Source organism: Osmerus mordax, chromosome 19 (assembly GCF_038355195.1).
Source record: "Osmerus mordax isolate fOsmMor3 chromosome 19, fOsmMor3.pri, whole genome shotgun sequence".
Lineage (NCBI taxonomy): Eukaryota > Metazoa > Chordata > Actinopteri > Osmeriformes > Osmeridae > Osmerus > Osmerus mordax.
Window position 1 is genome coordinate 2376777 of NC_090068.1, and position 21594 is coordinate 2398370.

Here is a 21594-nt window from a genome sequence, read left to right on the forward strand (position 1 = left end):
TCGGTTAGTAGACCTGCGAAAGAGGAAGACCACTGTCGGCTGTTTCCCCGTCACTTCTTTCGCTCCGAGCGAGTGTCCTGGGTCGGTGACATGGCAAGCAGCAAACACCTTGGGCCAGTGGCGCAATGGATAACGCGTCTGACTACGGATCAGAAGGTTCCAGGTTCGACTCCTAGCTGGCTCGAGCATCCATTTAACCAATTCTGTATTTGGGCGATGAGGGAAAAAAGTCTGTCAAGTAGTTGAGCGTAGCGCGCCAAACTAAAAGAACAGGCCTTATGCCTTTTTCACCAAAGCTCCTACTTTGATTCCTCACCGTTGCGCAGATACCACGAAGGAAGCGCCTGAATGAACGTTTTGCTGCAGCAGGTATTGAAAGAGCTTGGGAAAAGGGAATGCTTTTCTTCAAACCGGTAGAAAAAAGAAAAAGCTGGCTATGGTGTGACCATACAAGGATTTGACGCAAACGAGTGAAAATGCATGTGCTGCGTGCCATCAATACAAGCTGGTGCAAGTATAGTCACTTCAAAGCCGTTTTGGGGCGGATGAGTACCTATTTGAACTTGATTTAGGACCATTGAAAGTGTGAGAGTGACTGGCCTTGTTCTGCTTCGGGGACACAAAGGCAAGAATCATAATTTGTGTCCGAAAAAGGACACTATGCAGGGAATGAGTAGCCCTTCCGCGCCATTCTTGTAAAACGCTCCACAATCTTGTCATAACCAAATTAAAAAGTGACAAACCTTGAAATGTGGCATAGATAACGAGGTGGAAAATGGCTTGTTTGGAAATTGAGACGGCTTATACAAAGGGAGAGAGGCTGGGAACTTACGTTCGCAGTTTATTCATGTGGCACAGTATAGAACACCCGTGGCCACCAGCTCTCATGTGTCCAGCGAGAAGCGGCGAGCCGTGATCGTATAGTGGTTAGTACTCTGCGTTGTGGTCGCAGCAACCCCGGTTCGAATCCGGGTCACGGCACATTTTTCGTTGTCCCTATGTGCAGACAAGGGACGTTGCGCGCCGTGCGTATACGCGACCAGTGCCATGCGCAGAGCTACTCCCCCTCGTCTCTGTTTAAAAAGAGCGTTTAGATATATAGTCTCGGTTAGTAGACCTGCGAAAGAGGAAGACCACTGTCGGCTGTTTCCCCATCACTTCTTTCGCTCCGAGCGAGTGTCCTGGGTCGGTGACATGGCAAGAAGCAAACACCTTGGGCCAGTGGCGCAATGGATAACGCGTCTGACTACGGATCAGAAGATTCCAGGTTCGACTCCTGGCTGGCTCGAGCATCCATTTAACCAATTCTGTATTTGGGCGATGAGGGAAAAAAGTCTGTCAAGTAGTTGAGCGTAGCGCGCCAAACTAAAAGAACAGGCCTTATGCCTTTTTCACCAAAGCTCCTACTTTGATTCCTCACCGTTGCGCAGATACCACGAAGGAAGCGCCTGAATGAACGTTTTGCTGCAGCAGGTATTGAAAGAGCTTGGGAAAAGGGAATGCTTTTCTTCAACCGGTAGAAAAAAGAAAAAGCTGGCTATGGTGTGACCATACAAGGATTTGACGCAAACGAGTGAAAATGCATGTGCTGCGTGCCATCAATACAAGCTGGTGCGAGTATAGTCACTTCAAAGCCGTTTTGGGGCGGATGAGTACCTATTTGAACTTGATTTAGGACCATTGAAAGTGTGAGAGTGACTGGCCTTGTTCTGCTTCGGGGACACAAAGGCAAGAATCATAATTTGTGTCCGAAAAAGGACACTATGCAGGGAATGAGTAGCCCTTCCGCGCCATTCTTGTAAAACGCTCCACAATCTTGTCATAACCAAATTAAAAAGTGACAAACCTTGAAATGTGGCATAGATAACGAGGTGGAAAATGGCTTGTTTGGAAATTGAGACGGCTTAGACAAAGGGAGAGAGGCTGGGAACTTACGTTCGCAGTTTATTCATGTGGCACAGTATAGAACACCCGTGGCCACCAGCTCTCATGTGTCCAGCGAGAAGCGGCGAGCCGTGATCGTATAGTGGTTAGTACTCTGCGTTGTGGTCGCAGCAACCCCGGTTCGAATCTGGGTCGCGGCACATTTTTTGTTGTCCCTATGTGCAGACAAGGGACGTTGCGCGCCGTGCGTATACGCGACCAGTGCCATGCGCAGAGCTACTCCCCCTCGTCTCTGTTTAAAAAGAGCGTTTAGATATATAGTCTCGGTTAGTAGACCTGCGAAAGAGGAAGACCACTGTCGGCTGTTTCCCCATCACTTCTTTCGCTCCGAGCGAGTGTCCTGGGTCGGTGACATGGCAACAAGCAAACACCTTGGGCCAGTGGCGCAATGGATAACGCGTCTGACTACGGATCAGAAGGTTCCAGGTTCGACTCCTAGCTGGCTCGAGCATCCATTTAACCAATTCTGTATTTGGGCGATGAGGGAAAAAAGTCTGTCAAGTAGTTGAGCGTAGCGCGCCAAACTAAAAGAACAGGCCTTATGCCTTTTTCACCAAAGCTCCTACTTTGATTCCTCACCGTTGCGCAGATACCACGAAGGAAGCGCCTGAATGAACGTTTTGCTGCAGCAGGTATTGAAAGAGCTTGGGAAAAGGGAATGCTTTTCTTCAAACCGGTAGAAAAAAGAAAAAGCTGGCTATGGTGTGACCATACAAGGATTTGACGCAAACGAGTGAAAATGCATGTGCTGCGTGCCATCAATACAAGCTGGTGCAAGTATAGTCACTTCAAAGCCGTTTTGGGGCGGATGAGTACCTATTTGAACTTGATTTAGGACCATTGAAAGTGTGAGAGTGACTGGCCTTGTTCTGCTTCGGGGACACAAAGGCAAGAATCATAATTTGTGTCCGAAAAAGGACACTATGCAGGGAATGAGTAGCCCTTCCGCGCCATTCTTGTAAAACGCTCCACAATCTTGTCATAACCAAATTAAAAAGTGACAAACCTTGAAATGTGGCATAGATAACGAGGTGGAAAATGGCTTGTTTGGAAATTGAGACGGCTTATACAAAGGGAGAGAGGCTGGGAACTTACGTTCGCAGTTTATTCATGTGGCACAGTATAGAACACCCGTGGCCACCAGCTCTCATGTGTCCAGCGAGAAGCGGCGAGCCGTGATCGTATAGTGGTTAGTACTCTGCGTTGTGGTCGCAGCAACCCCGGTTCGAATCCGGGTCACGGCACATTTTTCGTTGTCCCTATGTGCAGACAAGGGACGTTGCGCGCCGTGCGTATACGCGACCAGTGCCATGCGCAGAGCTACTCCCCCTCGTCTCTGTTTAAAAAGAGCGTTTAGATATATAGTCTCGGTTAGTAGACCTGCGAAAGAGGAAGACCACTGTCGGCTGTTTCCCCATCACTTCTTTCGCTCCGAGCGAGTGTCCTGGGTCGGTGACATGGCAAGAAGCAAACACCTTGGGCCAGTGGCGCAATGGATAACGCGTCTGACTACGGATCAGAAGATTCCAGGTTCGACTCCTGGCTGGCTCGAGCATCCATTTAACCAATTCTGTATTTGGGCGATGAGGGAAAAAAGTCTGTCAAGTAGTTGAGCGTAGCGCGCCAAACTAAAAGAACAGGCCTTATGCCTTTTTCACCAAAGCTCCTACTTTGATTCCTCACCGTTGCGCAGATACCACGAAGGAAGCGCCTGAATGAACGTTTTGCTGCAGCAGGTATTGAAAGAGCTTGGGAAAAGGGAATGCTTTTCTTCAACCGGTAGAAAAAAGAAAAAGCTGGCTATGGTGTGACCATACAAGGATTTGACGCAAACGAGTGAAAATGCATGTGCTGCGTGCCATCAATACAAGCTGGTGCGAGTATAGTCACTTCAAAGCCGTTTTGGGGCGGATGAGTACCTATTTGAACTTGATTTAGGACCATTGAAAGTGTGAGAGTGACTGGCCTTGTTCTGCTTCGGGGACACAAAGGCAAGAATCATAATTTGTGTCCGAAAAAGGACACTATGCAGGGAATGAGTAGCCCTTCCGCGACATTCTTGTAAAACGCTCCACAATCTTGTCATAACCAAATTAAAAAGTGACAAACCTTGAAATGTGGCATAGATAACGAGGTGGAAAATGGCTTGTTTGGAAATTGAGACGGCTTAGACAAAGGGAGAGAGGCTGGGAACTTACGTTCGCAGTTTATTCATGTGGCACAGCACAGTATAGAACACCCGTGGCCACCGGCTCTCGTGTGTCCAGCGAGAAGCGGCGAGCCGTGATCGTATAGTGGTTAGTACTCTGCGTTGTGGTCGCAGCATCCCCGGGTCACGGCACATTTTTCGTTGTCCCTATGTGCAGACAAGGGACGTTGCGCGCCGTGCGTATACGCGACCAGTGCCATGCGCAGAGCTACTCCCCCTCGTCTCTGTTTAAAAAGAGCGTTTAGATATATAGTCTCGGTTAGTAGACCTGCGAAAGAGGAAGACCAATGTCGGCTGTTTCCCCGTCACTTCTTTCGCTCCGAGCGAGTGTCCTGGGTCGGTGACATGGCAAGAAGCAAACACCTTGGGCCAGTGGCGCAATGGATAACGCGTCTGACTACGGATCAGAAGATTCCAGGTTCGACTCCTGGCTGGCTCGAGCATCCATTTAACCAATTCTGTATTTGGGCGATGAGGGAAAAAAGTCTGTCAAGTAGTTGAGCGTAGCGCGCCAAACTAAAAGAACAGGCCTTATGCCTTTTTCACCAAAGCTCCTACTTTGATTCCTCACCGTTGCGCAGATACCACGAAGGAAGCGCCTGAATGAACGTTTTGCTGCAGCAGGTATTGAAAGAGCTTGGGAAAAGGGAATGCTTTTCTTCAACCGGTAGAAAAAAGAAAAAGCTGGCTATGGTGTGACCATACAAGGATTTGACGCAAACGAGTGAAAATGCATGTGCTGCGTGCCATCAATACAAGCTGGTGCGAGTATAGTCACTTCAAAGCCGTTTTGGGGCGGATGAGTACCTATTTGAACTTGATTTAGGACCATTGAAAGTGTGAGCGTGACTGGCCTTGTTCTGCTTCGGGGACACAAAGGCAAGAATCATAATTTGTGTCCGAAAAAGGACACTATGCAGGGAATGAGTAGCCCTTCCGCGCCATTCTTGTAAAACGCTCCACAATCTTGTCATAACCAAATTAAAAAGTGACAAACCTTGAAATGTGGCATAGATAACGAGGTGGAAAATGGCTTGTTTGGAAATTGAGACGGCTTAGACAAAGGGAGAGAGGCTGGGAACTTACGTTCGCAGTTTATTCATGTGGCACAGCACAGTATAGAACACCCGTGGCCACCGGTTCTCGTGTGTCCAGCGAGAAACGGCGAGCCGTGATTGTATAGTGGTTAGTACTCTGCGTTGTGGTCGCAGCAACCCCGGTTTGAATCCGGGTCACGGCACATTTTTCGTTGTCCCTATGTGCAGACAAGGGACGTTGCGCGCCGTGCGTATACGCGACCAGTGCCATGCGCAGAGCTACTCCCCCTCGTCTCTGTTTAAAAAGAGCGTTTAGATATATAGTCTCGGTTAGTAGACCTGCTAAAGAGGAAGACCACTGTCGGCTGTTTCCCCATCACTTCTTTCGCTCCGAGCGAGTGTCCTGGGTCGGTGACATGGCAAGAAGCAAACACCTTGGGCCAGTGGCGCAATGGATAACGCGTCTGACTACGGATCAGAAGATTCCAGGTTCGACTCCTGGCTGGCTCGAGCATCCATTTAACCAATTCTGTATTTGGGCGATGAGGGAAAAAAGTCTGTCAAGTAGTTGAGCGTAGCGCGCCAAACTAAAAGAACAGGCCTTATGCCTTTTTCACCAAAGCTCCTACTTTGATTCCTCACCGTTGCGCAGATACCACGAAGGAAGCGCCTGAATGAACGTTTTGCTGCAGCAGGTATTGAAAGAGCTTGGGAAAAGGGAATGCTTTTCTTCAAACCGGTAGAAAAAAGAAAAAGCTGGCTATGGTGTGACCATACAAGGATTTGACGCAAACGAGTGAAAATGCATGTGCTGCGTGCCATCAATACAAGCTGGTGCGAGTATAGTCACTTCAAAGCCGTTTTGGGGCGGATGAGTACCTATTTGAACTTGATTTAGGACCATTGAAAGTGTGAGAGTGACTGGCCTTGTTCTGCTTCGGGGACACAAAGGCAAGAATCATAATTTGTGTCCGAAAAAGGACACTATGCAGGGAATGAGTAGCCCTTCCGCGCCATTCTTGTAAAACGCTCCACAATCTTGTCATAACCAAATTAAAAAGTGACAAACCTTGAAATGTGGCATAGATAACGAGGTGGAAAATGGCTTGTTTGGAAATTGAGACGGCTTAGACAAAGGGAGAGAGGCTGGGAACTTACGTTCGCAGTTTATTCATGTGGCACAGCACAGTATAGAACACCCGTGGCCACCAGCTCTCGTGTGTCCAGCGAGAAGCGGCGAGCCGTGATCGTATAGTGGTTAGTACTCTGCGTTGTGGTCGCAGCATCCCCGGGTCACGGCACATTTTTCGTTGTCCCTATGTGCAGACAAGGGACGTTGCGCGCCGTGCGTATACGCGACCAGTGCCATGCGCAGAGCTACTCCCCCTCGTCTCTGTTTAAAAAGAGCGTTTAGATATATAGTCTCGGTTAGTAGACCTGCGAAAGAGGAAGACCAATGTCGGCTGTTTCCCCGTCACTTCTTTCGCTCCGAGCGAGTGTCCTGGGTCGGTGACATGGCAAGAAGCAAACACCTTGGGCCAGTGGCGCAATGGATAACGCGTCTGACTACGGATCAGAAGATTCCAGGTTCGACTCCTGGCTGGCTCGAGCATCCATTTAACCAATTCTGTATTTGGGCGATGAGGGAAAAAAGTCTGTCAAGTAGTTGAGCGTAGCGCGCCAAACTAAAAGAACAGGCCTTATGCCTTTTTCACCAAAGCTCCTACTTTGATTCCTCACCGTTGCGCAGATACCACGAAGGAAGCGCCTGAATGAACGTTTTGCTGCAGCAGGTATTGAAAGAGCTTGGGAAAAGGGAATGCTTTTCTTCAACCGGTAGAAAAAAGAAAAAGCTGGCTATGGTGTGACCATACAAGGATTTGACGCAAACGAGTGAAAATGCATGTGCTGCGTGCCATCAATACAAGCTGGTGCGAGTATAGTCACTTCAAAGCCGTTTTGGGGCGGATGAGTACCTATTTGAACTTGATTTAGGACCATTGAAAGTGTGAGCGTGACTGGCCTTGTTCTGCTTCGGGGACACAAAGGCAAGAATCATAATTTGTGTCCGAAAAAGGACACTATGCAGGGAATGAGTAGCCCTTCCGCGCCATTCTTGTAAAACGCTCCACAATCTTGTCATAACCAAATTAAAAAGTGACAAACCTTGAAATGTGGCATAGATAACGAGGTGGAAAATGGCTTGTTTGGAAATTGAGACGGCTTAGACAAAGGGAGAGAGGCTGGGAACTTACGTTCGCAGTTTATTCATGTGGCACAGCACAGTATAGAACACCCGTGGCCACCGGTTCTCATGTGTCCAGCGAGAAGCGGCGAGCCGTGATCGTATAGTGGTTAGTACTCTGCGTTGTGGTCGCAGCAACCCCGGTTCGAATCCGGGTCACGGCACATTTTTCGTTGTCCCTATGTGCAGACAAGGGACGTTGCGCGCCGTGCGTATACGCGACCAGTGCCATGCGCAGAGCTACTCCCCCTCGTCTCTGTTTAAAAAGAGCGTTTAGATATATAGTCTCGGTTAGTAGACCTGCTAAAGAGGAAGACCACTGTCGGCTGTTTCCCCATCACTTCTTTCGCTCCGAGCGAGTGTCCTGGGTCGGTGACATGGCAAGAAGCAAACACCTTGGGCCAGTGGCGCAATGGATAACGCGTCTGACTACGGATCAGAAGATTCCAGGTTCGACTCCTGGCTGGCTCGAGCATCCATTTAACCAATTCTGTATTTGGGCGATGAGGGAAAAAAGTCTGTCAAGTAGTTGAGCGTAGCGCGCCAAACTAAAAGAACAGGCCTTATGCCTTTTTCACCAAAGCTCCTACTTTGATTCCTCACCGTTGCGCAGATACCACGAAGGAAGCGCCTGAATGAACGTTTTGCTGCAGCAGGTATTGAAAGAGCTTGGGAAAAGGGAATGCTTTTCTTCAAACCGGTAGAAAAAAGAAAAAGCTGGCTATGGTGTGACCATACAAGGATTTGACGCAAACGAGTGAAAATGCATGTGCTGCGTGCCATCAAAACAAGCTGGTGCGAGTATAGTCACTTCAAAGCCGTTTTGGGGCGGATGAGTACCTATTTGAACTTGATTTAGGACCATTGAAAGTGTGAGAGTGACTGGCCTTGTTCTGCTTCGGGGACACAAAGGCAAGAATCATAATTTGTGTCCGAAAAAGGACACTATGCAGGGAATGAGTAGCCCTTCCGCGCCATTCTTGTAAAACGCTCCACAATCTTGTCATAACCAAATTAAAAAGTGACAAACCTTGAAATGTGGCATAGATAACGAGGTGGAAAATGGCTTGTTTGGAAATTGAGACGGCTTAGACAAAGGGAGAGAGGCTGGGAACTTACGTTCGCAGTTTATTCATGTGGCACAGCACAGTATAGAACACCCGTGGCCACCGGCTCTCGTGTGTCCAGCGAGAAGCGGCGAGCCGTGATCGTATAGTGGTTAGTACTCTGCGTTGTGGTCGCAGCATCCCCGGGTCACGGCACATTTTTCGTTGTCCCTATGTGCAGACAAGGGACGTTGCGCGCCGTGCGTATACGCGACCAGTGCCATGCGCAGAGCTACTCCCCCTCGTCTCTGTTTAAAAAGAGCGTTTAGATATATAGTCTCGGTTAGTAGACCTGCGAAAGAGGAAGACCAATGTCGGCTGTTTCCCCGTCACTTCTTTCGCTCCGAGCGAGTGTCCTGGGTCGGTGACATGGCAAGAAGCAAACACCTTGGGCCAGTGGCGCAATGGATAACGCGTCTGACTACGGATCAGAAGATTCCAGGTTCGACTCCTGGCTGGCTCGAGCATCCATTTAACCAATTCTGTATTTGGGCGATGAGGGAAAAAAGTCTGTCAAGTAGTTGAGCGTAGCGCGCCAAACTAAAAGAACAGGCCTTATGCCTTTTTCACCAAAGCTCCTACTTTGATTCCTCACCGTTGCGCAGATACCACGAAGGAAGCGCCTGAATGAACGTTTTGCTGCAGCAGGTATTGAAAGAGCTTGGGAAAAGGGAATGCTTTTCTTCAACCGGTAGAAAAAAGAAAAAGCTGGCTATGGTGTGACCATACAAGGATTTGACGCAAACGAGTGAAAATGCATGTGCTGCGTGCCATCAATACAAGCTGGTGCGAGTATAGTCACTTCAAAGCCGTTTTGGGGCGGATGAGTACCTATTTGAACTTGATTTAGGACCATTGAAAGTGTGAGCGTGACTGGCCTTGTTCTGCTTCGGGGACACAAAGGCAAGAATCATAATTTGTGTCCGAAAAAGGACACTATGCAGGGAATGAGTAGCCCTTCCGCGCCATTCTTGTAAAACGCTCCACAATCTTGTCATAACCAAATTAAAAAGTGACAAACCTTGAAATGTGGCATAGATAACGAGGTGGAAAATGGCTTGTTTGGAAATTGAGACGGCTTAGACAAAGGGAGAGAGGCTGGGAACTTACGTTCGCAGTTTATTCATGTGGCACAGCACAGTATAGAACACCCGTGGCCACCGGCTCTCGTGTGTCCAGCGAGAAGCGGCGAGCCGTGATCGTATAGTGGTTAGTACTCTGCGTTGTGGTCGCAGCATCCCCGGGTCACGGCACATTTTTCGTTGTCCCTATGTGCAGACAAGGGACGTTGCGCGCCGTGCGTATACGCGACCAGTGCCATGCGCAGAGCTACTCCCCCTCGTCTCTGTTTAAAAAGAGCGTTTAGATATATAGTCTCGGTTAGTAGACCTGCGAAAGAGGAAGACCAATGTCGGCTGTTTCCCTGTCACTTCTTTCGCTCCGAGCGAGTGTCCTGGGTCGGTGACATGGCAAGAAGCAAACACCTTGGGCCAGTGGCGCAATGGATAACGCGTCTGACTACGGATCAGAAGATTCCAGGTTCGACTCCTGGCTGGCTCGAGCATCCATTTAACCAATTCTGTATTTGGGCGATGAGGGAAAAAAGTCTGTCAAGTAGTTGAGCGTAGCGCGCCAAACTAAAAGAACAGGCCTTATGCCTTTTTCACCAAAGCTCCTACTTTGATTCCTCACCGTTGCGCAGATACCACGAAGGAAGCGCCTGAATGAACGTTTTGCTGCAGCAGGTATTGAAAGAGCTTGGGAAAAGGGAATGCTTTTCTTCAACCGGTAGAAAAAAGAAAAAGCTGGCTATGGTGTGACCATACAAGGATTTGACGCAAACGAGTGAAAATGCATGTGCTGCGTGCCATCAATACAAGCTGGTGCGAGTATAGTCACTTCAAAGCCGTTTTGGGGCGGATGAGTACCTATTTGAACTTGATTTAGGACCATTGAAAGTGTGAGAGTGACTGGCCTTGTTCTGCTTCGGGGACACAAAGGCAAGAATCATAATTTGTGTCCGAAAAAGGACACTATGCAGGGAATGAGTAGCCCTTCCGCGCCATTCTTGTAAAACGCTCCACAATCTTGTCATAACCAAATTAAAAAGTGACAAACCTTGAAATGTGGCATAGATAACGAGGTGGAAAATGGCTTGTTTGGAAATTGAGACGGCTTAGACAAAGGGAGAGAGGCTGGGAACTTACGTTCGCAGTTTATTCATGTGGCACAGCACAGTATAGAACACCCGTGGCCACCAGCTCTCGTGTGTCCAGCGAGAAGCGGCGAGCCGTGATCGTATAGTGGTTAGTACTCTGCGTTGTGGTCGCAGCATCCCCGGGTCACGGCACATTTTTCGTTGTCCCTATGTGCAGACAAGGGACGTTGCGCGCCGTGCGTATACGCGACCAGTGCCATGCGCAGAGCTACTCCCCCTCGTCTCTGTTTAAAAAGAGCGTTTAGATATATAGTCTCGGTTAGTAGACCTGCGAAAGAGGAAGACCAATGTCGGCTGTTTCCCCGTCACTTCTTTCGCTCCGAGCGAGTGTCCTGGGTCGGTGACATGGCAAGAAGCAAACACCTTGGGCCAGTGGCGCAATGGATAACGCGTCTGACTACGGATCAGAAGATTCCAGGTTCGACTCCTGGCTGGCTCGAGCATCCATTTAACCAATTCTGTATTTGGGCGATGAGGGAAAAAAGTCTGTCAAGTAGTTGAGCGTAGCGCGCCAAACTAAAAGAACAGGCCTTATGCCTTTTTCACCAAAGCTCCTACTTTGATTCCTCACCGTTGCGCAGATACCACGAAGGAAGCGCCTGAATGAACGTTTTGCTGCAGCAGGTATTGAAAGAGCTTGGGAAAAGGGAATGCTTTTCTTCAACCGGTAGAAAAAAGAAAAAGCTGGCTATGGTGTGACCATACAAGGATTTGACGCAAACGAGTGAAAATGCATGTGCTGCGTGCCATCAATACAAGCTGGTGCGAGTATAGTCACTTCAAAGCCGTTTTGGGGCGGATGAGTACCTATTTGAACTTGATTTAGGACCATTGAAAGTGTGAGCGTGACTGGCCTTGTTCTGCTTCGGGGACACAAAGGCAAGAATCATAATTTGTGTCCGAAAAAGGACACTATGCAGGGAATGAGTAGCCCTTCCGCGCCATTCTTGTAAAACGCTCCACAATCTTGTCATAACCAAATTAAAAAGTGACAAACCTTGAAATGTGGCATAGATAACGAGGTGGAAAATGGCTTGTTTGGAAATTGAGACGGCTTAGACAAAGGGAGAGAGGCTGGGAACTTACGTTCGCAGTTTATTCATGTGGCACAGCACAGTATAGAACACCCGTGGCCACCGGTTCTCGTGTGTCCAGCGAGAAGCGGCGAGCCGTGATCGTATAGTGGTTAGTACTCTGCGTTGTGGTCGCAGCAACCCCGGTTCGAATCCGGGTCACGGCACATTTTTCGTTGTCCCTATGTGCAGACAAGGGACGTTGCGCGCCGTGCGTATACGCGACCAGTGCCATGCGCAGAGCTACTCCCCCTCGTCTCTGTTTAAAAAGAGCGTTTAGATATATAGTCTCGGTTAGTAGACCTGCTAAAGAGGAAGACCACTGTCGGCTGTTTCCCCATCACTTCTTTCGCTCCGAGCGAGTGTCCTGGGTCGGTGACATGGCAAGAAGCAAACACCTTGGGCCAGTGGCGCAATGGATAACGCGTCTGACTACGGATCAGAAGATTCCAGGTTCGACTCCTGGCTGGCTCGAGCATCCATTTAACCAATTCTGTATTTGGGCGATGAGGGAAAAAAGTCTGTCAAGTAGTTGAGCGTAGCGCGCCAAACTAAAAGAACAGGCCTTATGCCTTTTTCACCAAAGCTCCTACTTTGATTCCTCACCGTTGCGCAGATACCACGAAGGAAGCGCCTGAATGAACGTTTTGCTGCAGCAGGTATTGAAAGAGCTTGGGAAAAGGGAATGCTTTTCTTCAAACCGGTAGAAAAAAGAAAAAGCTGGCTATGGTGTGACCATACAAGGATTTGACGCAAACGAGTGAAAATGCATGTGCTGCGTGCCATCAAAACAAGCTGGTGCGAGTATAGTCACTTCAAAGCCGTTTTGGGGCGGATGAGTACCTATTTGAACTTGATTTAGGACCATTGAAAGTGTGAGAGTGACTGGCCTTGTTCTGCTTCGGGGACACAAAGGCAAGAATCATAATTTGTGTCCGAAAAAGGACACTATGCAGGGAATGAGTAGCCCTTCCGCGCCATTCTTGTAAAACGCTCCACAATCTTGTCATAACCAAATTAAAAAGTGACAAACCTTGAAATGTGGCATAGATAACGAGGTGGAAAATGGCTTGTTTGGAAATTGAGACGGCTTAGACAAAGGGAGAGAGGCTGGGAACTTACGTTCGCAGTTTATTCATGTGGCACAGCACAGTATAGAACACCCGTGGCCACCGGCTCTCGTGTGTCCAGCGAGAAGCGGCGAGCCGTGATCGTATAGTGGTTAGTACTCTGCGTTGTGGTCGCAGCATCCCCGGGTCACGGCACATTTTTCGTTGTCCCTATGTGCAGACAAGGGACGTTGCGCGCCGTGCGTATACGCGACCAGTGCCATGCGCAGAGCTACTCCCCCTCGTCTCTGTTTAAAAAGAGCGTTTAGATATATAGTCTCGGTTAGTAGACCTGCGAAAGAGGAAGACCAATGTCGGCTGTTTCCCCGTCACTTCTTTCGCTCCGAGCGAGTGTCCTGGGTCGGTGACATGGCAAGAAGCAAACACCTTGGGCCAGTGGCGCAATGGATAACGCGTCTGACTACGGATCAGAAGATTCCAGGTTCGACTCCTGGCTGGCTCGAGCATCCATTTAACCAATTCTGTATTTGGGCGATGAGGGAAAAAAGTCTGTCAAGTAGTTGAGCGTAGCGCGCCAAACTAAAAGAACAGGCCTTATGCCTTTTTCACCAAAGCTCCTACTTTGATTCCTCACCGTTGCGCAGATACCACGAAGGAAGCGCCTGAATGAACGTTTTGCTGCAGCAGGTATTGAAAGAGCTTGGGAAAAGGGAATGCTTTTCTTCAACCGGTAGAAAAAAGAAAAAGCTGGCTATGGTGTGACCATACAAGGATTTGACGCAAACGAGTGAAAATGCATGTGCTGCGTGCCATCAATACAAGCTGGTGCGAGTATAGTCACTTCAAAGCCGTTTTGGGGCGGATGAGTACCTATTTGAACTTGATTTAGGACCATTGAAAGTGTGAGCGTGACTGGCCTTGTTCTGCTTCGGGGACACAAAGGCAAGAATCATAATTTGTGTCCGAAAAAGGACACTATGCAGGGAATGAGTAGCCCTTCCGCGCCATTCTTGTAAAACGCTCCACAATCTTGTCATAACCAAATTAAAAAGTGACAAACCTTGAAATGTGGCATAGATAACGAGGTGGAAAATGGCTTGTTTGGAAATTGAGACGGCTTAGACAAAGGGAGAGAGGCTGGGAACTTACGTTCGCAGTTTATTCATGTGGCACAGCACAGTATAGAACACCCGTGGCCACCGGCTCTCGTGTGTCCAGCGAGAAGCGGCGAGCCGTGATCGTATAGTGGTTAGTACTCTGCGTTGTGGTCGCAGCATCCCCGGGTCACGGCACATTTTTCGTTGTCCCTATGTGCAGACAAGGGACGTTGCGCGCCGTGCGTATACGCGACCAGTGCCATGCGCAGAGCTACTCCCCCTCGTCTCTGTTTAAAAAGAGCGTTTAGATATATAGTCTCGGTTAGTAGACCTGCGAAAGAGGAAGACCAATGTCGGCTGTTTCCCTGTCACTTCTTTCGCTCCGAGCGAGTGTCCTGGGTCGGTGACATGGCAAGAAGCAAACACCTTGGGCCAGTGGCGCAATGGATAACGCGTCTGACTACGGATCAGAAGATTCCAGGTTCGACTCCTGGCTGGCTCGAGCATCCATTTAACCAATTCTGTATTTGGGCGATGAGGGAAAAAAGTCTGTCAAGTAGTTGAGCGTAGCGCGCCAAACTAAAAGAACAGGCCTTATGCCTTTTTCACCAAAGCTCCTACTTTGATTCCTCACCGTTGCGCAGATACCACGAAGGAAGCGCCTGAATGAACGTTTTGCTGCAGCAGGTATTGAAAGAGCTTGGGAAAAGGGAATGCTTTTCTTCAACCGGTAGAAAAAAGAAAAAGCTGGCTATGGTGTGACCATACAAGGATTTGACGCAAACGAGTGAAAATGCATGTGCTGCGTGCCATCAATACAAGCTGGTGCGAGTATAGTCACTTCAAAGCCGTTTTGGGGCGGATGAGTACCTATTTGAACTTGATTTAGGACCATTGAAAGTGTGAGAGTGACTGGCCTTGTTCTGCTTCGGGGACACAAAGGCAAGAATCATAATTTGTGTCCGAAAAAGGACACTATGCAGGGAATGAGTAGCCCTTCCGCGCCATTCTTGTAAAACGCTCCACAATCTTGTCATAACCAAATTAAAAAGTGACAAACCTTGAAATGTGGCATAGATAACGAGGTGGAAAATGGCTTGTTTGGAAATTGAGACGGCTTAGACAAAGGGAGAGAGGCTGGGAACTTACGTTCGCAGTTTATTCATGTGGCACAGCACAGTATAGAACACCCGTGGCCACCGGTTCTCGTGTGTCCAGCGAGAAGCGGCGAGCCGTGATCGTATAGTGGTTAGTACTCTGCGTTGTGGTCGCAGCAACCCCGGTTCGAATCCGGGTCACGGCACATTTTTCGTTGTCCCTATGTGCAGACAAGGGACGTTGCGCGCCGTGCGTATACGCGACCAGTGCCATGCGCAGAGCTACTCCCCCTCGTCTCTGTTTAAAAAGAGCGTTTAGATATATAGTCTCGGTTAGTAGACCTGCTAAAGAGGAAGACCACTGTCGGCTGTTTCCCCATCACTTCTTTCGCTCCGAGCGAGTGTCCTGGGTCGGTGACATGGCAAGAAGCAAACACCTTGGGCCAGTGGCGCAATGGATAACGCGTCTGACTACGGATCAGAAGATTCCAGGTTCGACTCCTGGCTGGCTCGAGCATCCATTTAACCAATTCTGTATTTGGGCGATGAGGGAAAAAAGTCTGTCAAGTAGTTGAGCGTAGCGCGCCAAACTAAAAGAACAGGCCTTATGCCTTTTTCACCAAAGCTCCTACTTTGATTCCTCACCGTTGCGCAGATACCACGAAGGAAGCGCCTGAATGAACGTTTTGCTGCAGCAGGTATTGAAAGAGCTTGGGAAAAGGGAATGCTTTTCTTCAAACCGGTAGAAAAAAGAAAAAGCTGGCTATGGTGTGACCATACAAGGATTTGACGCAAACGAGTGAAAATGCATGTGCTGCGTGCCATCAATACAAGCTGGTGCGAGTATAGTCACTTCAAAGCCGTTTTGGGGCGGATGAGTACCTATTTGAACTTGATTTAGGACCATTGAAAGTGTGAGAGTGACTGGCCTTGTTCTGCTTCGGGGACACAAAGGCAAGAATCATAATTTGTGTCCGAAAAAGGACACTATGCAGGGAATGAGTAGCCCTTCCGCGCCATTCTTGTAAAACGCTCCACAATCTTGTCATAACCAAATTAAAAAGTGACAAACCTTGAAATGTGGCATAGATAACGAGGTGGAAAATGGCTTGTTTGGAAATTGAGACGGCTTAGACAAAGGGAGAGAGGCTGGGAACTTACGTTCGCAGTTTATTCATGTGGCACAGCACAGTATAGAACACCCGTGGCCACCGGCTCTCGTGTGTCCAGCGAGAAGCGGCGAGCCGTGATCGTATAGTGGTTAGTACTCTGCGTTGTGGTCGCAGCATCCCCGGGTCACGGCACATTTTTCGTTGTCCCTATGTGCAGACAAGGGACGTTGCGCGCCGTGCGTATACGCGACCAGTGCCATGCGCAGAGCTACTCCCCCTCGTCTCTGTTTAAAAAGAGCGTTTAGATATATAGTCTCGGTTAGTAGACCTGCGAAAGAGGAAGACCAATGTCGGCTGTTTCCCCGTCACTTCTTTCGCTCCGAGCGAGTGTCCTGGGTCGGTGACATGGCAAGAAGCAAACACCTTGGGCCAGTGGCGCAATGGATAACGCGTCTGACTACGGATCAGAAGATTCCAGGTTCGACTCCTGGCTGGCTCGAGCATCCATTTAACCAATTCTGTATTTGGGCGATGAGGGAAAAAAGTCTGTCAAGTAGTTGAGCGTAGCGCGCCAAACTAAAAGAACAGGCCTTATGCCTTTTTCACCAAAGCTCCTACTTTGATTCCTCACCGTTGCGCAGATACCACGAAGGAAGCGCCTGAATGAACGTTTTGCTGCAGCAGGTATTGAAAGAGCTTGGGAAAAGGGAATGCTTTTCTTCAACCGGTAGAAAAAAGAAAAAGCTGGCTATGGTGTGACCATACAAGGATTTGACGCAAACGAGTGAAAATGCATGTGCTGCGTGCCATCAATACAAGCTGGTGCGAGTATAGTCACTTCAAAGCCGTTTTGGGGCGGATGAGTACCTATTTGAACTTGATTTAGGACCATTGAAAGTGTGAGCGTGACTGGCCTTGTTCTGCTTCGGGGACACAAAGGCAAGAATCATAATTTGTGTCCGAAAAAGGACACTATGCAGGGAATGAGTAGCCCTTCCGCGCCATTCTTGTAAAACGCTCCACAATCTTGTCATAACCAAATTAAAAAGTGACAAACCTTGAAATGTGGCATAGATAACGAGGTGGAAAATGGCTTGTTTGGAAATTGAGACGGCTTAGACAAAGGGAGAGAGGCTGGGAACTTACGTTCGCAGTTTATTCATGTGGCACAGTATAGAACACCCGTGGCCACCAGCTCTCATGTGTCCAGCGAGAAGCGGCGAGCCGTGATCGTATAGTGGTTAGTACTCTGCGTTGTGGTCGCAGCAACCCCGGTTTGAATCCGGGTCACGGCACATTTTTCGTTGTCCCTATGTGCAGACAAGGGACGTTGCGCGCCGTGCGTATACGCGACCAGTGCCATGCGCAGAGCTACTCCCCCTCGTCTCTGTTTAAAAAGAGCGTTTAGATATATAGTCTCGGTTAGTAGACCTGCGAAAGAGGAAGACCACTGTCGGCTGTTTCCCCATCACTTCTTTCGCTCCGAGCGAGTGTCCTGGGTCGGTGACATGGCAAGCAGCAAACACCTTGGGCCAGTGGCGCAATGGATAACGCGTCTGACTACGGATCAGAAGATTCCAGGTTCGACTCCTGGCTGGCTCGAGCATCCATTTAACCAATTCTGTATTTGGGCGATGAGGGAAAAAAGTCTGTCAAGTAGTTGAGCGTAGCGCGCCAAACTAAAAGAACAGGCCTTATGCCTTTTTCACCAAAGCTCCTACTTTGATTCCTCACCGTTGCGCAGATACCACGAAGGAAGCGCCTGAATGAACGTTTTGCTGCAGCAGGTATTGAAAGAGCTTGGGAAAAGGGAATGCTTTTCTTCAACCGGTAGAAAAAAGAAAAAGCTGGCTATGGTGTGACCATACAAGGATTTGACGCAAACGAGTGAAAATGCATGTGCTGCGTGCCATCAATACAAGCTGGTGCGAGTATAGTCACTTCAAAGCCGTTTTGGGGCGGATGAGTACCTATTTGAACTTGATTTAGGACCATTGAAAGTGTGAGAGTGACTGGCCTTGTTCTGCTTCGGGGACACAAAGGCAAGAATCATAATTTGTGTCCGAAAAAGGACACTATGCAGGGAATGAGTAGCCCTTCCGCGCCATTCTTGTAAAACGCTCCACAATCTTGTCATAACCAAATTAAAAAGTGACAAACCTTGAAATGTGGCATAGATAACGAGGTGGAAAATGGCTTGTTTGGAAATTGAGACGGCTTAGACAAAGGGAGAGAGGCTGGGAACTTACGTTCGCAGTTTATTCATGTGGCACAGCACAGTATAGAACACCCGTGGCCACCAGCTCTCGTGTGTCCAGCGAGAAGCGGCGAGCCGTGATCGTATAGTGGTTAGTACTCTGCGTTGTGGTCGCAGCATCCCCGGGTCACGGCACATTTTTCGTTGTCCCTATGTGCAGACAAGGGACGTTGCGCGCCGTGCGTATACGCGACCAGTGCCATGCGCAGAGCTACTCCCCCTCGTCTCTGTTTAAAAAGAGCGTTTAGATATATAGTCTCGGTTAGTAGACCTGCGAAAGAGGAAGACCAATGTCGGCTGTTTCCCCGTCACTTCTTTCGCTCCGAGCGAGTGTCCTGGGTCGGTGACATGGCAAGAAGCAAACACCTTGGGCCAGTGGCGCAATGGATAACGCGTCTGACTACGGATCAGAAGATTCCAGGTTCGACTCCTGGCTGGCTCGAGCATCCATTTAACCAATTCTGTATTTGGGCGATGAGGGAAAAAAGTCTGTCAAGTAGTTGAGCGTAGCGCGCCAAACTAAAAGAACAGGCCTTATGCCTTTTTCACCAAAGCTCCTACTTTGATTCCTCACCGTTGCGCAGATACCACGAAGGAAGCGCCTGAATGAACGTTTTGCTGCAGCAGGTATTGAAAGAGCTTGGGAAAAGGGAATGCTTTTCTTCAACCGGTAGAAAAAAGAAAAAGCTGGCTATGGTGTGACCATACAAGGATTTGACGCAAACGAGTGAAAATGCATGTGCTGCGTGCCATCAATACAAGCTGGTGCGAGTATAGTCACTTCAAAGCCGTTTTGGGGCGGATGAGTACCTATTTGAACTTGATTTAGGACCATTGAAAGTGTGAGAGTGACTGGCCTTGTTCTGCTTCGGGGACACAAAGGCAAGAATCATAATTTGTGTCCGAAAAAGGACACTATGCAGGGAATGAGTAGCCCTTCCGCGCCATTCTTGTAAAACGCTCCACAATCTTGTCATAACCAAATTAAAAAGTGACAAACCTTGAAATGTGGCATAGATAACGAGGTGGAAAATGGCTTGTTTGGAAATTGAGACGGCTTAGACAAAGGGAGAGAGGCTGGGAACTTACGTTCGCAGTTTATTCATGTGGCACAGCACAGTATAGAACACCCGTGGCCACCGGCTCTCGTATGTCCAGCGAGAAGCGGCGAGCCGTGATCGTATAGTGGTTAGTACTCTGCGTTGTGGTTGCAGCAACCCCGGTTCGAATCCGGGTCACGGCACATTTTTCGTTGTCCCTATGTGCAGACAAGGGACGTTGCGCGCCGTGCGTATACGCGACCAGTGCCATGCGCAGAGCTACTCCCCCTCGTCTCTGTTTAAAAAGAGCGTTTAGATATATAGTCTCGGTTAGTAGACCTGCGAAAGAGGAAAACCACTGTCGGCTGTTTCCCCATCACTTCTTTCGCTCCGAGCGAGTGTCCTGGGTCGGTGACATGGCAAGAAGCAAACACCTTGGGCCAGTGGCGCAATGGATAACGCGTCTGACTACGGATCAGAAGATTCCAGGTTCGACTCCTGGCTGGCTCGAGCATCCATTTAACCAATTCTGTATTTGGGCGATGAGGGAAAGATGTCTGTCAAGTAGTTGAGCGGAGCACGCCAAACTAAAAGAACAGGCCTTATGCCTTTTTCACCAAAGCTCCTACTTTGATTCCTCACCGTTGCACAGATACCACGAAGGAAGCGCCTGAATGAACGTTTTGCTGCAGCAGGTATTGAAAGAGCTTGGGAAAAGGGAATGCTTTTCTTCAACCGGTAGAAAAAAGAAAAAGCTGGCTATGGTGTGACCATACAAGGATTTGACGCAAACGAGTGAAAATGCATGTGCTGCGTGCCATCAATACAAGCTGGTGCGAGTATAGTCACTTCAAAGCCGTTTTGGGGCGGATGAGTACCTATTTGAACTTGATTTAGGACCATTGAAAGTGTGAGAGTGACTGGCCTTGTTCTGCTTCGGGGACACAAAGGCAAGAATCATAATTTGTGTCCGAAAAAGGACACTATGCAGGGAATGAGTAGCCCTTCCGCGCCATTCTTGTAAAACGCTCCACAATCTTGTCATAACCAAATTAAAAAGTGACGCCCCTTGAAATGTGGCAGAGAAAACAAGGTGGAAAATGGCTTGTTTGGAAATTGAGACGGCTTAGACAAAGGGAGAGAGGCTGGGAACTTACGTTCGCAGTTTATTCATGTGGCACAGCACAGGTCAGAACACCCGTGGCCACCAGCTCTCGTGTGTCCAGCGAGAAGCGACGAGCCGTGATCGTATAGTGGTTAGTACTCTGCGTTGTGGTCGCAGCAACCCAGGTTCGAATCCGGGTCACGGCACATTTTTCGTTGTCTCTATGTGCAGACAAGGGACGTTGCGCGCCGTGCGTATACGCGACCAGTGCCATGCGCAGAGCTACTCCCCCTCGTCTCTGTTTAAAAAGAGCGTTTAGATATATAGTCTCGGTTAGTAGACCTGCGAAAGAGGAAGACCACTGTCGGCTGTTTCCCCGTCACTTCTTTCGCTCCGAGCGAGTGTCCTGGGTCGGTGACATGGCAAGCAGCAAACACCTTGGGCCAGTGGCGCAATGGATAACGCGTCTGACTACGGATCAGAAGATTCCAGGTTCGACTCCTGGCTGGCTCGAGCATCCATTTAACCAATTCTGTATTTGGGTGATGAGGGAAAGATGTCTGTCAAGTAGTTGAGCGTAGCGCGCCAAACTAAAAGAACAGGCCTTATGCCTTTTTCACCAAAGCTCCTACTTTGATTCCTCACCGTTGCGCAGATACCACGAAGGAAGCGCCTGAATGAACGTTTTGCTGCAGCAGGTATTGAAAGAGCTTGGGAAAAGGGAATGCTTTTCTTCAACCGGTAGAAAAAAGAAAAAGCTGGCTATGGTGTGACCATACAAGGATTTGACGCAAACGAGTGAAAATGCATGTGCTGCGTGCCATCAATACAAGCTGGTGCGAGTATAGTCACTTCAAAGCCGTTTTGGGGCGGATGAGTACCTATTTGAACTTGATTTAGGACCATTGAAAGTGTGAGAGTGACTGGCCTTGTTCTGCTTCGGGGACACAAAGGCAATAATCATAATTTGTGTCCGAAAAAGGA

The 21594-nt window shown here is 48.8% G+C and overlaps 27 non-coding genes across 27 annotated transcripts; all 27 read left to right on the forward strand.

Annotated features, from left to right (window-relative positions):
- The first annotated feature begins 111 nt into the window (after positions 1-111).
- Positions 112-184, forward strand: trnar-acg (transfer RNA arginine (anticodon ACG)). The gene has a single exon. It is a non-coding gene; the product is annotated as a tRNA-Arg (tRNA).
- A 725-nt stretch (positions 185-909) lies between these two features.
- trnah-gug (transfer RNA histidin (anticodon GUG)) lies at positions 910-981 on the forward strand. The gene has a single exon. It is a non-coding gene; the product is annotated as a tRNA-His (tRNA).
- A 234-nt stretch (positions 982-1215) lies between these two features.
- Positions 1216-1288, forward strand: trnar-acg (transfer RNA arginine (anticodon ACG)). The gene has a single exon. It is a non-coding gene; the product is annotated as a tRNA-Arg (tRNA).
- A 1030-nt stretch (positions 1289-2318) lies between these two features.
- On the forward strand, positions 2319-2391 carry trnar-acg (transfer RNA arginine (anticodon ACG)). Its single transcript has one exon. It is a non-coding gene; the product is annotated as a tRNA-Arg (tRNA).
- A 725-nt stretch (positions 2392-3116) lies between these two features.
- On the forward strand, positions 3117-3188 carry trnah-gug (transfer RNA histidin (anticodon GUG)). The gene has a single exon. It is a non-coding gene; the product is annotated as a tRNA-His (tRNA).
- Positions 3189-3422: 234 nt separating this feature from the next.
- trnar-acg (transfer RNA arginine (anticodon ACG)) lies at positions 3423-3495 on the forward strand. The gene has a single exon. It is a non-coding gene; the product is annotated as a tRNA-Arg (tRNA).
- A 1024-nt stretch (positions 3496-4519) lies between these two features.
- On the forward strand, positions 4520-4592 carry trnar-acg (transfer RNA arginine (anticodon ACG)). The gene has a single exon. It is a non-coding gene; the product is annotated as a tRNA-Arg (tRNA).
- Positions 4593-5627: 1035 nt separating this feature from the next.
- On the forward strand, positions 5628-5700 carry trnar-acg (transfer RNA arginine (anticodon ACG)). The gene has a single exon. It is a non-coding gene; the product is annotated as a tRNA-Arg (tRNA).
- A 1025-nt stretch (positions 5701-6725) lies between these two features.
- Positions 6726-6798, forward strand: trnar-acg (transfer RNA arginine (anticodon ACG)). The gene has a single exon. It is a non-coding gene; the product is annotated as a tRNA-Arg (tRNA).
- Positions 6799-7527: 729 nt separating this feature from the next.
- On the forward strand, positions 7528-7599 carry trnah-gug (transfer RNA histidin (anticodon GUG)). Its single transcript has one exon. It is a non-coding gene; the product is annotated as a tRNA-His (tRNA).
- Positions 7600-7833: 234 nt separating this feature from the next.
- trnar-acg (transfer RNA arginine (anticodon ACG)) lies at positions 7834-7906 on the forward strand. The gene has a single exon. It is a non-coding gene; the product is annotated as a tRNA-Arg (tRNA).
- Positions 7907-8931: 1025 nt separating this feature from the next.
- On the forward strand, positions 8932-9004 carry trnar-acg (transfer RNA arginine (anticodon ACG)). Its single transcript has one exon. It is a non-coding gene; the product is annotated as a tRNA-Arg (tRNA).
- A 1024-nt stretch (positions 9005-10028) lies between these two features.
- trnar-acg (transfer RNA arginine (anticodon ACG)) lies at positions 10029-10101 on the forward strand. The gene has a single exon. It is a non-coding gene; the product is annotated as a tRNA-Arg (tRNA).
- Positions 10102-11125: 1024 nt separating this feature from the next.
- trnar-acg (transfer RNA arginine (anticodon ACG)) lies at positions 11126-11198 on the forward strand. The gene has a single exon. It is a non-coding gene; the product is annotated as a tRNA-Arg (tRNA).
- A 729-nt stretch (positions 11199-11927) lies between these two features.
- trnah-gug (transfer RNA histidin (anticodon GUG)) lies at positions 11928-11999 on the forward strand. Its single transcript has one exon. It is a non-coding gene; the product is annotated as a tRNA-His (tRNA).
- A 234-nt stretch (positions 12000-12233) lies between these two features.
- trnar-acg (transfer RNA arginine (anticodon ACG)) lies at positions 12234-12306 on the forward strand. Its single transcript has one exon. It is a non-coding gene; the product is annotated as a tRNA-Arg (tRNA).
- Positions 12307-13331: 1025 nt separating this feature from the next.
- Positions 13332-13404, forward strand: trnar-acg (transfer RNA arginine (anticodon ACG)). The gene has a single exon. It is a non-coding gene; the product is annotated as a tRNA-Arg (tRNA).
- Positions 13405-14428: 1024 nt separating this feature from the next.
- On the forward strand, positions 14429-14501 carry trnar-acg (transfer RNA arginine (anticodon ACG)). Its single transcript has one exon. It is a non-coding gene; the product is annotated as a tRNA-Arg (tRNA).
- Positions 14502-15230: 729 nt separating this feature from the next.
- Positions 15231-15302, forward strand: trnah-gug (transfer RNA histidin (anticodon GUG)). The gene has a single exon. It is a non-coding gene; the product is annotated as a tRNA-His (tRNA).
- Positions 15303-15536: 234 nt separating this feature from the next.
- On the forward strand, positions 15537-15609 carry trnar-acg (transfer RNA arginine (anticodon ACG)). The gene has a single exon. It is a non-coding gene; the product is annotated as a tRNA-Arg (tRNA).
- A 1025-nt stretch (positions 15610-16634) lies between these two features.
- trnar-acg (transfer RNA arginine (anticodon ACG)) lies at positions 16635-16707 on the forward strand. Its single transcript has one exon. It is a non-coding gene; the product is annotated as a tRNA-Arg (tRNA).
- A 724-nt stretch (positions 16708-17431) lies between these two features.
- trnah-gug (transfer RNA histidin (anticodon GUG)) lies at positions 17432-17503 on the forward strand. The gene has a single exon. It is a non-coding gene; the product is annotated as a tRNA-His (tRNA).
- Positions 17504-17737: 234 nt separating this feature from the next.
- On the forward strand, positions 17738-17810 carry trnar-acg (transfer RNA arginine (anticodon ACG)). The gene has a single exon. It is a non-coding gene; the product is annotated as a tRNA-Arg (tRNA).
- A 1024-nt stretch (positions 17811-18834) lies between these two features.
- trnar-acg (transfer RNA arginine (anticodon ACG)) lies at positions 18835-18907 on the forward strand. Its single transcript has one exon. It is a non-coding gene; the product is annotated as a tRNA-Arg (tRNA).
- Positions 18908-19636: 729 nt separating this feature from the next.
- trnah-gug (transfer RNA histidin (anticodon GUG)) lies at positions 19637-19708 on the forward strand. The gene has a single exon. It is a non-coding gene; the product is annotated as a tRNA-His (tRNA).
- Positions 19709-19942: 234 nt separating this feature from the next.
- Positions 19943-20015, forward strand: trnar-acg (transfer RNA arginine (anticodon ACG)). The gene has a single exon. It is a non-coding gene; the product is annotated as a tRNA-Arg (tRNA).
- Positions 20016-21050: 1035 nt separating this feature from the next.
- trnar-acg (transfer RNA arginine (anticodon ACG)) lies at positions 21051-21123 on the forward strand. The gene has a single exon. It is a non-coding gene; the product is annotated as a tRNA-Arg (tRNA).
- Positions 21124-21594: the final 471 nt, after the last annotated feature.